The sequence below is a fragment of the Papilio polytes genome, unplaced genomic scaffold, assembly GCF_000836215.1.
Source record: "Papilio polytes unplaced genomic scaffold, Ppol_1.0 DF823177.1, whole genome shotgun sequence".
NCBI classification, from domain to species: domain Eukaryota; kingdom Metazoa; phylum Arthropoda; class Insecta; order Lepidoptera; family Papilionidae; genus Papilio; species Papilio polytes.
Genome location: NW_013526027.1, coordinates 2,870,350 through 2,880,650, shown reverse-complemented (window position 1 = coordinate 2,880,650; position 10,301 = coordinate 2,870,350).

Below are 10,301 nucleotides of genomic sequence, written 5' to 3'. Positions count from 1 at the left end.
GAAAATGGCAAACTCTTGTGAAAATAAACTAGTTTGGGCCATTATTGAAACTGTATTTACTTTACTACTCAAATATGTAGCAAAAATGAAGCAATAAAATTATACAAATATAAATGCATCTTATTTATTTTCCATATTATAAATTCTCCTGTCAATGCATATTATAAATTGACCTTTTATGGAGGACATTTTTTAAATAAGAGAAAAGGGACAAGCGCTGTTGCTATGGTCTCAGACACTCGAAATTTGTCCAAACTGAATGTTTGGCCAAATTTCGAGTTCCATCTTGGAAATCCATTATTTCCGAGCACGCAAGACTTTATTCTTCTGGATTACGTATAGGATAATAGTAGAGATTTTCTTTTTCCATTACTTTTTCCATTATTTGTGCTTTTGAAGATTAGAGCTTGTGACAGTTGACACTACCGAACTGACACTAACCGTAACGCTAACTATAACCGCCCAAAATCGGGCGGTTATGATTAGTGTCAAATATGACGTCATTTTGACCAGCGCAAAACTGGTGTAGCGAATATCATGAACATCCGAAGACGTAACCATCGGGAATGTGCTGGTTAAGGTTTATAGTTAGTGAATGTAACTCATCCTTAGTAAATTTTAAGATTATTCCAAATATTACTGTTACAAATAATTTTAACTTTAACGGTAACCGGCGATATGGTGCAACTCACCCTTAAAAAACAAAAAACAGCTGGTTTCATAACAAAATCAGTGCAATTTTGAAGCTCTAACTCCTGTACTATTCAGTACCACACCGCCAAGCGGTAAGTATTCAAGGCCTGTGCCAGCCGGATTGTAAACAATCTTATATTAACATTCAGGTTGGCCGACTCTGTTGCGATGCTAGCGCCGCGGTGAAAACACGAAAGTGTCCGCTGTATGGGAGGTACTTTGATGTCCTCATGTTTATGTATTAGTAACCCAGTAGATTTTTATACTCTAATCGGATATTTGATAAGGATTATTTGAAAGAATCACCTTGCGATTACCTTACATGGGTTTCGCTACGATCTATGACAGGCTATTCAAATAGACTATTTTACATAAAATAACACGATTAGTAAAATGTAAGGAACATTTTTAATTGATCAGTTATTAATGTCTACAGACAATTTATTTGCTAGTTTTTTTAAAGCAATCTTGCTTATTATTATTGTCATATTGTTGTTTATGTTTTGTTAGAGTTTGTAGTTAAACTGCTAAACGGATCTCGATGAAATTTGGCATTGTAAAGCATAGTCTGAAAGAACAATATGTTACTTACTTTTGTAATTTTTTTTTGTAACATTAGGTGGCAAACGAGCAAGCGGCCACCTGAATCTGCCAAAGTGGCGAAGCGACCGCTGCCCATAAACATCCGCAATTGCAGATGCGTTGCCTACCCTTATACGACGGAGGAGGAGACGCACATAAAGAGGATATTTCCCCTTATCCATCTCCTCCGCCGTCAAATCCACTTCCCCTTCCCATCCTCTCCTTATGAGAAAAGGGTGGTGAGGAGTAAGGGACTTAGGCCTCCGGCACTACACTCATCAGACGAAACACGGAATTGCTTCCACCTCACGCCTGTCTTCTTTGTGGTCGTGGTATTACACCGGACGTGCCGGCCCTGCAGTGCTAAGATGGTAAATCGGGCACTACCACTGTTATGGAACGCGGATGGAGTCGCAGACGAAAGCTAGTATACAATTAAATATGTGATATTATTATAGACATACAAATATTATATCGTTGCGTAAAATAGTTATAGTTTTAAAGCTAGCTTGGCTCATCTCCAAATGCGGCCCACTTCCATAATGATGATAGATATTGGACGTTACTTTTAAATTTTATAACGAAATCTCATTTCCTGTTAGAAATAAATTTTAATCTATCTATACTATTATAATAAAGCGTAAACACACACATCTTTGTTGCCTAAGATGTCAGTAATTACAGCATATTTTTGAATAATTATTTTTTTAATAAAAAGCCCTACACTTGCGTCACGATATAGGCTAGATATTTTATCGCCATTAAAGTTAGGGGGGTAAATATTTTGGATAAAAACTCTAATGTGGGAAAGAGACCATAAGTTGCTGCCAACATCGATGGAGCAAGGTTGTCATCATGTCATTTCATTTTGACATTTGTAATTGATAATATGACAAATGTTAACAATAAAATAAAGTTTTCATAATTTCATGCGAATAAAGTCGCATTGGAACAGCTAGCATTAGAATAGCTAGCTAGTATTAGATAAATTTTAATTATAAAATATAATTTTAAATTTCAATAAAGACTTTTTACACTTCAATAAGATGTCAGCAATTACAGCATATTTTTAATAATTCTAAGTTTAATAACAAGTCCTACAATTACGCCACGCTTTAAGCGTGTAATTTAAACAATAAAGCCGCAAGGGAAGAGCTAGTTGAACATAAAATACAGGACAAGAGGTTACTAAAAAATTCTATAACTTAATTTCGAATGTCTCTACAAATGTTAGAAATCAATTTAAAACAATAAATATAAAATCTTTTCAACTTCTACATCCGTTGTGTTTTGTCGTATTTTATTTAAATTTGATTATAATAGAATGTTTATTAAGCACCTTTCTCCTTAACATAAGCACTATAAATATGGATGTGTTTGTAAATCTTAGATTTGTGATTTTTAAAAGGTATTGAAGAGCCTGTTCTTTGTTTATGGTTTCCAACAGTTTTCACGAATTTTCCAGTTCACTGTTGTTCACATAGAGTAGACGAAAACAGAGAATGGCAGCTATTAAAAATATGATTAAATAACTTGAAAATATTATTATTTTCAACATTATAAGTTTGCTATCGACATGCGGCATATTACATGAAAACGTAACTTATTTTTTCATGAAATATCTATTTGATTAAAATATAATTATCTCTAGAAATGTACATTAGCCATATTTATATTATGATAAAATATGTTATGAATGAAACTGTCGTAAAAAATTTTCGTGTTAGGTCTGTTGTTAAGTTAGCCTGTGCCGGATGGAATAAAACACTGTTCAATTAGTACCGGCCAGCACGGCGCGGGACACGCCCACACCCCGCACCCCGCACACCGAACACCGGACCCCGCAGCCGCACCCCACACCCCGCACCACGTAGCCCGCACCGCGCACCATGCCCACCATAACATGTTTACTGTACTCGTCTCCATTGATCATAGACAAACTAAACGGATAGAATATAGCTATGTTGCTTGATAGTTTATCCACATTAAAAAAGTCTGTCTAAAAATGCAATTCGGATGTTTATTAGTTCTTTGCAATATGACCTTAATAACCTCAACAGAGACAGATTTTAAAGCATGTTATTGTCTCATGTGTCATAGATTAGAGATACTGTCGATATTTCCTTGTTTTAATTTTTTCCATATTTTATTGCTAATATTAATTTGTTTTTTTGACGTTGATCTATGGAAACGTTTCTTACCAGTTATAATTTGTTTTGTGTGCGTTAGAGAGGTCGCGGGTTCGTTGCGTGAAAGCACTCAATACCAAAAACTGTATTATTTACGTTGATTTTTAAATTATACTGTTAAATAGATATTGTATATTTTAACGGTAATGATACTTATAGTTTGGAGAGTACGTGACTTGTTGTATATTACATACGGACGATATTAAAATCAATTTTAACTTATCCATAGTTTTTTTATCTAATACTAAGGGCCTGTCCCACCAAATTGTAAATTGTCGATAACACAATGTGTAAAATATGGATATATCGGATTTTGTTCCCTTACTCAGTGTCAATTTTAAGCTATCTGACCCTCTATCTGCCAATGGTGGGACAGGCCTTAGTATAGTTAATTTGCTTCGTATAACCGATCTAAAAAAGTTGTTTGAAAACAAATGTTCCAATACTTTTTATCTTTATTTTCAATCGTCACAGTATATTTAAATACTTTTTTTATTATAATGGAAAGTCATTATTTACGTAGGCGAGTAGAGGATACAGCTAGCGGTCCGGACCGGTCTCAGACTGGACCAGTCTCCGTCCGGTCCGGAATAATGGCCGGCATTACGTATGCTAACTGCCTTGTTTACTTGCACGATGACGTCATCAACCCGGCCCGCTCCGAAGTAATCTAATGATCTTATTAGAGGTCTATTAAATAGTAACTTAACTTCGTCCGTGTGGAGTTTAAAAAGTACAAAATTTACGAACCTTATTTCAACCTTTGCATAGTAACAAAAATCTCTTTGAGAGCTGATTTTTTGCTAACCCCCAATGGTTGTTTTGCGATATCTGCTAAACTATTTCTCCAATTCAAATACTGTTAAGGACAAATTTAATCTACATAAAATTCTTCTGACAACAAACACAATTATTTGGATAAGGATTAATAATTTTAATTAAACCATTAAAAAGATGCCGCAAATAACATAAGGGTTTTTATTGATTTCTCTAAAGAAAAAAGAGTTTATTATAAGTATTGTGAATTGGCAGTTAAAGTTAAACATATGAAAAAATAACAAATACAGATAATTTTGGACAACAAAATTTGCATGCATATTTCTAAGCTCTATTTTTAAATTTCAAAGTGTTAATCCATGATAAAAATCATGCAAAAAAATTAATGTCTACAAAAACCTAACTACATTTTCTATACAGAATGTTATTGTAATTTTTTCACACTTTTGAATAATTCAATCCAAGGACGTTATAATATGGCCTCTAATACACCTTGAACAAACTCAAAACGGCGGAATATGTAGAATTAATTTGGCGTTCGCAAGCAAAATTTGCCTTTTTTTGTTAAAGTTTTTCGTATTAAGTTAAAAATATACCTATTTTTGCTCGCTCGCTGTGCTCAATTTATTTTATGTCGGCTTATACATTGTTGTAAAAATATTTGATACCAAACACTTAGTTAAAATTTATACTGAACTAGATGTTGCCTACGACTTCTTCCACGCAACAGTAAGTTAAAAAAGTTGCCTATAATACGCCCGTCTATGTCAGCTACCCTTCAGTGAATATCCGCTCTAAATCGGCAGAGCGGTTTCGGAGATTACCCGGAACAAACGCAGCCTGCGAACAGATAGACAGACAAAACAATTCTAAATGCAATTTTCGTTATTGACAACGCAAGGACATCATCTTCCCGGAATCTGGAATTTTTATTTTGATATTACAAACAGACACTCCAATTTTATTATATATATAGAGGATATAGGTTGATGATATCATAATATTAATTAAGTGGCTATACTTATTATTTAGTAATAGTTGCTGACAAAATATACAATGTGTTTCGCCGATTACCAAAGAGTAGATACAACAACCAGAGAGGGCGTTTTTTATGTATCGCGATATAAACTTCTATATTTTAACGACACTTGCCTCGGCCTGTCGAACTCTGCAATCTGAATCGCTCTATAAAAATATTATGTGCCCGAATAAAAATACAGTTTTTTTTTAATCTAACTCTGGTTTGTTATTATATTTATCCAGTTCCAGTTGCGGTGTGACCCAGGGTTGTCAACAAACAGATATAAAAGCTTTTGCTCGCGACTTTGTCACGGAATAAAATTAAGTAGCCTATTTGTTTTTCCAGACTATCTCTTTTGTGTCAAGTTAAAGACGCTTCGTTTGGAAGAAACTTGGTAACAAACATCCATATAAACTTTCGCATTTATAATTTTAGTAAGATTATTTAAATAAAATTGAATTAAACGTTTAGTAATAGAATTAAAAAAAATAATTAAAAAAGGTTGGCTTTTTATTATTCTTATAGTTACTGTGGACAACCCTATGTGTCCTGGCTGCGACATGGCTTCAAGCGCGAAGTTGTTTGAGCGGCTTTCCAAAAACCACACGACTCCAGTTATGTTTATTTTCTTGTTACAACTTAGTGCAGTCACACTGTGGCGTAACACAACTCTGCAACAGAAAAAGATCACATTTTCTAACACTTTGTGAGTTTTACACCCATTTGTACGGCAAAAGATTGTTAAACTACTAGGAATTTTCAACAGTATACAGTATATAATTTCCACTAAGGCAGTTTAGTGGAAAAAAGTTTTAAATACTAAGGTCCTGTCCCAACAAAATAAATTGTTTGATAACAATCCAACGTGTAGAATATGTGATGAAAATATAGGATTTTGCTCCCTTATTTGACAGTGACGTCATTTTAAGCTATCTGAGCCTCTATCAGCCAGTGGTAGGACATGTCCTTAGTATAGTAAATGTTGTGCAGCTAGCACGAAAATTTGCGAGTATACGCAACGTAATTGTCGTAATCTGTATGAGATTTGTGGATGTACTTTATCGATGTCGTTACGATTGTTTTTTCGTAAATTTTCGTACTAGACCCTCTGGTTATACGTCGCTGTTATGAGACACGTTATGTTTGACTGTCAAGTAAAGTGAAACATGTTCCAGATAGCAATACTTTATTGTACTTACAAATGTTTCGTTTAACTCACATTTAATGTAAACACAGAGGTCAGTATATCGTTTATTTTTATTTAACACAAATGGTTTTGTATAATTTTATTCGTTAGATTTCTCGATGTGTTTTTTTTTTAAATTTTATAATGCCATTTTTATTATAGCGTAGACTAGAGTTTTATATATTCATAATTTTGTTCATATCTTATCTTTTTATGTCAAATATCGTTTAAATTTAACTTCACATGACTGTCAACTTTTGAAAAAAAGTTAAAAAAAACTCTAATTTAAAAAGTGATGATAGCCTTTTGTAAGATTTATTCGTACGCATTATCTTTTGTAAATCGCTATTAGTATAATAATTTGATGTTACAATATCAGACAGTATTTTGATTGTTCATTTAATTTCATTTTTTTGTTTTTCGATAATTATTTCATTCCTCAGTACTCCTAATACACGTTCTGTGTTACGAAACGGTGTGATAGTCGGCCGTATTAACGAAGCGTGCGTATTTTTAGCAGGCGTAGACGTTTAATGTCTTGATTTATTTGTATTTATGTTTCCCGGTGCTTTATGTAGTGTTGTACGACGCTTCTTTGAAATCGCCCTTTTTATCTGTTCAGTAATGATCCTCTATCAATAGTGTGAACTGAATTATGCGAACAAACAACCTTTGAAGTTGAAGTGATGATTGTTTTGCCTATATTGTTGTGTTTTTTACTTCCCTTAGTTCTTAATGTGTTTCGGATAAGTTTTTAGATGTTGACTAGTTTTCGTCCGCGACTCCGTCAGCGTGGAATTAAATAAACAAAAGTTAGTAGCCTATGTGTTCTGTTCTGATTCTCTTCTGTTCTGTGTGTGTCCAGATTATCTACGTCTATGCCAAATTTCGTAGATCTGTTCAGCCGTTTAGGCTACAAACTTTAACAAACATCCCTCCATCTATCTAAACATTTGCGTTTATAATATTAAATAAGATGTATGTTTGAATGGATGGATGTTTGTTAGAGTTTGTAGCTAAAACGATTGAATGGATCTCGATGAAATTTAGCATAGATATAGAGGATAGTCTGGAAGAACACATTGGCTACTTATTTTTTTTAATGCCTCGCGGAGTCGAGTACGAAAGCTAGTCTATCTAAGTAAAATAACTATCATGAATGTTCCGATAAGTAATTCAAGTTTGTATTGTTACGAATTTTATCATGAAAATAATAGTTGATCATTAAAATGTTCAATCTATTTTTTAATATTATAATGGAATTAAATAACTTTTTTTTTCTATTTTAATATTATTATTTTAGGTTGTAACTACGCTTTTAAGATTGTTTCAGCAATATTTAATACTAATTACAGGAAAGTATGAATTGTATTGAACAGACTCAGTACCACGTGACACGTGTTTCCGTTTCCTCTCATATTAAGCGTCCTACTTAAGTTGCAAACAACATTACATGTAAATTGCGAGGCCTATATTAACAGTATTCATCAAAGTTTACAAATAACCGAGCCGAGTTTGTGTCGATGCCCTACAAACGGCTTTGTTACCGTAAAATTAGAAATATCGCCCATTCATAATCGCACTAGTAAAAAAAATTAACAATAATTTTCTAATCGAATTTTCATCTGTTGATAGTTTACAATTTAATGTTTAATATTTCGAAGTCGAGTTTAATTGCTAACTGACCTTATCTTAGGTTGTTGAAATTTACCTTGTTGTTGATAAAACAGTGGTAGAGCCAACTTTAATATCTTCGCACTAATTGGTCGACTCACCCGGTGTAACACCACGACCACACAGAAAACGGGCTTGAAGTGGAAGTAATTCCGCATTTCGTCTGATGAATGTGGTGCCGGAGGCCTAATTTTAGTCCCTTTTCCTTTCTACCCTTTTCTTAAGAGGAAATGATGGGAAGAAAAAGTGGATTTGACGGTGGAGGAGACGCATAGGAAGGGTAAATGTCCTCTTTATGTGCGTCTCCTCCTCCGTCAATTAAAGGTAGGCATCGCATCTGCAATTGCGGATGTTTATAATTGCTGTCGCTTTCCATTTCGCTGGATTCTGGTGGCCGCTTGCTCGTTTGCCACCTTATATCAGTATATAAGTAATATTGGAAAATATTAATTCAGGACAAAATAAGTTTTGTTTCATTTAAAATGACAGTAAAATCTGAAATGAAACGAAATCTCCGGTCTATCGCTAGTAATATTTAAAAGTAACAGTTGTCTATTATTTTACGGTGACATGGTACATCAAAACACGTCAGTTGGAGCACGCAATTATACGCGGTGTTACGTCCCACGTAAATACCAAGATGGCGTGAAGAATTGTGATGTATGGACGTGATATAGTGTATTTGATTATTAAGAGACAGGACCTGTAAACTGTGGACAATAATAGCACCCAAATACAGACTATTTATCGTCTGATAGTTTAGCCTGGTCCTTAATTTCAACTTGTATGGACGTGCGCACATTACATCGATTTTCTTTAATATGATTCTGGCTTGACAGTCCGATCCGATCAAACTATCGGCCGATCTCTAGACTTCGAGGCTTGTAAGTTCTAAATTTATGGAAGTTAATTTTTAGTCACGTCATACATAAAGACATTTCGATTTTTTTAAATGTCATTGTGTAGTTACCTTATTATCTCCCGAAAAATATTGCAGAATATTTACGTGATGGCTTTGTCTAGTCCATTTCTTTATAGTCAACATGTACGCTCGCAAGTTGGCGACAGCTTGACGAATTTGAGCGAAAGTTAGCAATTTTCTGCGTCATTTAGTTTTTACTGGCGCATAAGTTATCTTGTTTTGTGTTCTTAGATGTTTGCATATGCATATGGAAGTAATTTATATTTATGTTACGTTCTCTTGGTCGTTTTTAGGTTATATTAGTTAGATGAAAAAGACAGATGTTTTTTAATTTTTAAAATCTAATTGCCTCCCTCAATCATTAATGGTCGTTTAAACAATTATTAAGGGGACCTTACTAATGCCAGTTGACCAACTGTTTCCATTACCGATCAATTTAAGACTCAGAGAGCTACAATATTATAATAACTTATAACCTCAAACACCACTTGCTTCAATATAAATCTATACTCTTTACTTGTTTATAAAGTTACAAAATTTGTTTTAACACAATTGTGGTCGATCGCCTGGTTCCTACACTAGGCTAGGCCCGTCTTGTAGGAGCCAGGGTTCTTCCGTCTTAGTGCTAGTTTTTTTTTAGAACACTAATATAAATCTAAAAAATTTACAATAAAAAAGGTAAGTTGTTTGTGATGATGATGTTGGATTTTTGTATTAAAATAACTCAATAACTACTTGGTCGATTTCAAAATTTTTTTGACTATTAAAAAGCTACGTTATTAGTCAGTAACATAGGCTATTTTTTAACTATTTTTAATTTCACGTGGGCGAAGCCGCGAGCAACAGCTAGCATATTATATCTCTACTTTTAATTCTACCTAAACCTTTTTAAGCTCTTACCTAGCCCTTATTTATGATTCTTAATATAATTTCCTATCACAATAAAGGCATGCTGTAAAGGGTTTATCTAACGAAGATAGCGGCTTCGACCTTTCGAGTTGAGCCTATTGCGACACGAGACACACATACAGTGTTGCATACACACACTAGTTCACTATTCGTACAGTCGCGGACTTTTATTTCCTACCCATATAAATAAATTAATATTTTACGCTCACAATGCATAATGTCGAAAGTATGAAGCAACATACATTCGTGGTTATTTCAAGCTTTTATGTTAACAGTTTTTTGTAATGATGTTGACTGGGTAGGGTATTTAATTCTTTAACTGTATACGCATATGTGTGTGTTAGCTGC